The sequence below is a fragment of the Phyllobates terribilis genome, unplaced genomic scaffold, assembly GCF_046119375.1.
Source record: "Phyllobates terribilis strain yellow unplaced genomic scaffold, ASM4611937v1 Scaffold_636__1_contigs__length_917067, whole genome shotgun sequence".
In the NCBI taxonomy this organism is placed as follows: Eukaryota; Metazoa; Chordata; class Amphibia; order Anura; family Dendrobatidae; genus Phyllobates; species Phyllobates terribilis.
In genome coordinates, this window is record NW_027363396.1 from 582,264 (window position 1) to 588,263 (window position 6,000).

The 6,000-nt window shown below is 43.4% G+C and overlaps 1 non-coding gene across 1 annotated transcript; it reads left to right on the plus strand.

The window, feature by feature from the left end:
- The first annotated feature begins 4,557 nt into the window (after positions 1-4,557).
- LOC141234527 (U2 spliceosomal RNA) lies at positions 4,558-4,746 on the plus strand. The gene has a single exon (XR_012300502.1). It is a non-coding gene; the product is annotated as a U2 spliceosomal RNA (small nuclear RNA).
- Positions 4,747-6,000: the final 1,254 nt, after the last annotated feature.

Genomic DNA, 6,000 nt, shown 5'->3' on the forward strand with positions numbered 1-6,000 from the left:
CAAGAGATCCAAATACACCAGGTGGTATACGGCTCCCCCCTGCCCGTTTCAAAATTGGGCAAACAAATGGGGATTTCTTCTTTTCTGGGATGCCAGTATATTGCAGAAACTGTGGGCGCTATGGTCATTCAAAAGAAAACTGTCATGTATCATGTAGAAATTGTGCTAGTGAAGAACATGAGACAAAAGAATGCCCTAAGGAAAAGAAATGCAGTTTTTGCCAGACTCCAGGTCACTTTTATTTTTCTTGCCCTCACAGATTTCGGGAAGATGAGCAAAAGGGGAAGTCCAAGACGTCCGACCAAGGACCAAAAGATCAGACCACCCCTCAGGAGGAGGAACAACAACCTGGAGCCTCTGGAGACAATAAGGGCGTACCAAATAGTGAAGTGTCTCCAGAGTCTATGACAGGTAAAATACCAAATCCCAAAACCTGGCTGCAGGACCTGCGGGAGTCCAAAAGGAGGGCTGAGAAGGAGCAGAAGGGCACTACTGGTAAGGTCAAAAGGGACCGGCAAAAGGCCGACACAGAAGCCCATGCCCAGTCTGGGTCTCCTAGGGCTGAGGGCGCTGAGTGGATAAACGTGGGTCCTAAGAAAAAGAAAAAGGGTGGTTCGGAGGAGGCAGCAGGAGGTGAACAGATGGACACTTCTCCAGAAGGGGACGTGGACGCTGGACCCTCAGGGGTTTCGGTCTCCGCTGCTACAGGTGGGGACCGGGATCTTGCTGCCTCTGAAGAGTCAGAGGCTCTGCCTTGTGCGCAACCTCCTCCTATAGGACGACCTTCTACAGGTCAAACAGGGGCGGCGGAACCCCTCGGGGACCCACCTGATGAGGAACTGCATGGCCAGCCAATGGAGACCCAGCGGGTTCTGCCAGCCAGCCCTCCGAGCTATGCCAGTGTAGCGTCGGGTTTATATAAATGTGGTAATCTTTCCTCCTCCACGGAGACTCTCGTGACGATACTATCAGATGAGGAGGGAGGCGCAAGCCCAGTGGTCTGATCAGGTTCATCGGACAGGTAAATCCGTTGCTCTTAGTTACCTAAGTAAAATTTTTACATTTTCTAATGATGGCTGAACTCAAAGGTATTTCCCTCAACGTGAGAGGCATAAAATCTAACACGAGAAGAACTGCTCTTTTTAATTTTTTTACGTGTTTTACTGCATCTGTATTTTTTCTGCAAGAATGTAATATCCCACATGAAATGTCATATCAAAAATATAAAGATGAGTGGAAGTGTGGGCCATCTGTCTGGTCCGGATCGAATGCTGCAGGATCAGCGGGTGTAGCCATACTTTTTAAAGGGAACGTTTTAATTGATTTTATTCAGGAAATTTTACCAGGTCGTATTTTATTAGTGAAAGCTTTTATTGATGGTATTAGATGGCAGTTTTTAAATTTTTATGGATCCCCAGAGAAAAATGAAAGAGCCGAAATGCTTGATCTTTTACCATTATTCATTAATAACTCTGAACCTTTTATCTTAGCAGGGGATTTTAATTGTGTTTTAAAAGGTGAAAACCGGCGCTCCAGCTCTGTAAGCAGGAACTACGATAAAACCTCAGGTATGCTACATGATATAGTCAAAGATGCTAAATTGATAGACATATATAAAGAGTGTCATAGTGACAGCCCAGAGGACGCCGGTTTCACTTGGAGCAATGCTAATTGTAGCTCTAGGATTGATTTTATTTTTGGTTCAGATAAAACAATACCTGCCAAATGTGAAGTTTTAACTAATATATTTTCAGACCATAAACTTTTATCCTTTACCATAAAAGTAAATGACAACAAAAAATGTGGTAAGAAAAGCTGGAAAATGAACGTATCCCTTTTAACCGACCCGCAGATTTTATCAGATTTTATTGAGTTTTATAGGAAATGTAGAAAAGGGAAAAAAACAAATGAGACTATGAGTGTATGGTGGGATAGAATGAAAGTAAGAATAAAAGACTTTTTTATTAAAAAGAGTATATGTAGAGCCAAAGAAAAATATGAAGAATATAGAATTTTAAATACCCGCCTACAAACATTATTTAAGCTCAGAGACAATGGGATAGATGTACAACTTGATATTTCAAACTTAAAAGAAGAGATTTCAAAATGGCTAGAACAAAAAGGAAAAGAGATCATTTTTCGTTCTAGAGTACAACATATAGAAGAAAATGAAAAGTGTTCCAGATATTTTTTTAGGAAAAATAAAAAAGAAAAAGTGATAATTGACCATATAGATGGTGAGAATAATATAAAAAATATGCTGGGTAAAGTTGAGGTTTTTTTTTCTAATCTTTTTAATGGAAAAAATATAGATAATAAATTAATGGATGATTCGCTGCAAGGACTAACAGCTGTTTTAGATCCCGCATCCCAAAAGTTTTTATCCCAAGTTTTAACGGAACAAGAAGTGTTAAAAACTATTAAAAGTTTTAAAACTGGAAAGGTCCCTGGTCCTGATGGAATCCCAATAGAATTTTATATATGTTTTTATGATATTTTAAAAGATGATTTGTTTTATTTGTTTACTGAGGTTTTTAATAATAAGGTTTTATTAAATTCCTGGAAGAAAGGTGAAGTCTCCCTCCTATACAAAAAAGGCGATAAATCAAAATTAGAAAACTGGAGACCAATAACACTTTTAAATTGTGACTATAAAATAATGGCTAAAATTTGTGCAAATCGTCTAAAAGAAGTCATCAGCAAAGTTATTCATTCTAATCAAGTGTGTGGGGTGCCGGGGCGCAGTATATGGGACAATCTGAATTTAGTGAAAGACTGTATTGAGGATGTGAAAGACAGAAAGGGGAAAATGGCGATTTTATCTATTGATTTTGATAAAGCATTTGACCGTGTCTCACACTTTTATCTTTTTAAAGTTTTAGAGAAAATGGGCATACCAGAAGGGTTTTTACTATCGCTTAAAGCATTTTACAAGGATTGTACAAGTAAGATTTTAGTGAATGGTTTTAAGACACAAGAGGTATTTTTACGGTCAGGGGTGAAACAGGGATGCCCTCTGTCCCCCCTACTGTTTATCTGTGCACTGGAACCAATGTTATGTGCAATACGCCAAAATAAACAGATATGCGGTGTCCCTCTGCCTGGAAGCGGTGGTTTGGAGGCCAAGGTTGTAGGCTACATGGATGACGTGGCGGTCTTGTGTACAGATGCACCATCACTTACGGCCACTCTCCATCAAGTGCAATCCTTTTGTCTAGCTTCTGGTTTTAAAATCAATTTTAATAAGTGTAACATTTTAAGTGTTGGGGGGATGATTTTACGTGATGTACCAATTAATGTCTCCGAATCCATTTCCATTTTAGGTATATCATTCACTGAAAATAATGATGGTTATGATAGTTGGGAAACAGTTACACAGAAAGTAAATACGAAAATATGTATGTGGAACATGAGGAGACTTACAATGGAGGGTAAAGTATTGGTTTTAAAGATGGTGATTTTACCTCTTTTATTGTATCTTAGCATGGTTTTCCCCCCGCCTGTTAATGTTTTAAAAAAGATAACCAAAACCTGTTTTACCTTCTTTTGGAACTCAAAAATGGAAAAGCTGAAAAGAGAAATCGTGATGAAATCAAAAGTAAAAGGTGGTAAAGATTTTCCAGATTTTAATAGGTTTCTTTTAATCCATCTGTTCGTTTACTGTTTTAATGCCCTTTTTAAGAATCACTATTGGTCCTTTTTTATGCGTTTTAATACAGGATTTTTTATGAGAAAGTTTGGATGGTATGAAGTAAATATATCTGTGCCCCATGCTTTTAATTTGTCGCCGCATTATGAGATTTTAAGGAAAATAGTGTCCGATTTTAATTTAGGGACTAAGAAAATAGAGGAATTAAGAAATAGTAAGAAACTAATTAAAGAAATACGAAAAAGTGAGGAAATATGTAATGTTGACAGATATGATGATGACAAATCTATGTCTATCTGGAAAATGATTAACGTTTTTTATCTTTTTAATGAACAGAGAGATCTGGCTTGGAGTTGCATGCACCGCTGTCTTCCTTGCCGGGCATTCCAATACAGAAGAGGATTTGTGAGGTCTGCCATCTGCCCAAGAGCCGGATGCCAAGAAGAGGAAACGGTGGAACATCTATTATGGACATGTAATTTTGCAAAGGATTTCTGGAGAAGACTGCTCCCCCTACTGGAAAGGGTGGCAGACCTCAAGGACTTTACATATAAAACTGTGCTATACGGACTTATGGAATGCCCCACAATGGACCAGTACACAATGGCTTGGAAGACAGTGAACTGCGCCAAGTCATCTCTCTGGAAAGCGCGCAACATTGCTATTTTTAAACAAGATGTTTTATCAGTGAATGATGTTTTAAGTTTATGTTTATGTGAAATGTATACTTATTATTTAATTGACAAAAAGAAGAATGTACATATTTCCAAAAAATGGCTTGTTGACCAATGGAACCTAATTATTTAAAATCTTTGTATTTTTTTGTTTTGTAAATTTCATTTGTCTTTTAACGTTTGGTATTTGTTTAATTATGCTTGTAATTTGTTAAAGTTTTAATAAACGGTTTTATCCCTCTGCAGGGGATAGCCAAATTAAAAAAAAAATCTGTTCTTATCAGTTTAATATCTGATACGTCCCCTATCTGGGGACCATATATTAAATGGATTTTTAGAACAGGGAGATGGAAAAAGAGCTTGCTCTGTCCACTCCACGCATTGACCTGGTATTGCAGTATCTCCAGGACCGGTGCACCCCTTCTTTAATGCAGTTTCTAAAATCAGAAAGAATTGAATTCAATGTTTTTTGTTCATTTTTGTTATGCACACGCCCGGACTGACTGGCGTGTGCGGGTGTTGTGGTTCCACTGGACCATGGACCGGAGAGTGCCTGGAGGGGCGTGACTAAGTATCTGGCCGATCCGACCAAGGTGGCACGACGGCATACGACGCCAGTGCACCAGGGAGAAACCGGGCAGAGGGACCAGGTGCTACTCCAGGTCAAACTCCGGACACGGGGGTTGACCCACACTGGAATTACTGGAACAGGCAGGTTAGGCTGGCACAGACTGGTGGATGTAAGCAAACACGGCAGGTATGCAGAGGGGTGGATACAGGCGAGTATGCAGGCAGGGAGGTACTGGCCGAAAGGACGGGCTGGAGCACAGAAAGGTTAAGACCCAGTACAGACTGGGTCACAGAACCGCAGATGCGGTAGACAACCACAGCAGAGAGGGAACGCCCAAAGCGGTGGGCAAGAACAGAGCAGGACGGGGCTGCAGGAGCAGCGAGCACAAGCAGGGCAGGACAGGACTGCCGGAGCAGCGGGCAGAAGCAGGGCAGGACAGGACTGCCGGATCAGCGGGCAGAAGCAGGGCAGGACAGGACTGCCGGAGCAGCGGGCAGAAGCAGGGCAGGACAGGACAGGACTGCCGGAGCAGCGGGCAGAAGCAGGGCAGGACAGGACAGGACTGCCGGAGCAGCGGGCAGAAGCAGGGCAGGACAGGACAGGACTGCCGGAGCAGCGGGCAGAAGCAGGGCAGGACAGGACAGGACTGCCGGAGCAGCGGGCAGAAGCAGGGCAGGACAGGACAGGACTGCCGGAGCAGCGGGCAGAAGCAGGGCAGGACAGGACAGGACTGCCGGAGCAGCGGGCAGAAGCAGGGCAGGACAGGACAGGACTGCCGGAGCAGCGGGCAGAAGCAGGGCAGGACAGGACAGGACTGCCGGAGCAGCGGGCAGAAGCAGGGCAGGACAGGACAGGACTGCCGAAGCAGCGGGCAGAAGCAGGGCAGGACAGGACTGCCAGAGCAGCGGGCAGAAGCAGGGCAGGACAGGACTGCCGGAGCAGCGGGCAGAAGCAGGGCAGGACAGGACTGCCGGAGCAGCGGGCAGAAGCAGGGCAGGACAGGACTGCCGGAGCAGCGGGCAGAAGCAGGGCAGGACAGGACTGCCGGAGCAGCGGGCAGAAGCAGGGCAGGACAGGACTGCCGGAGCAGTGAGCAAGGAGTCAGA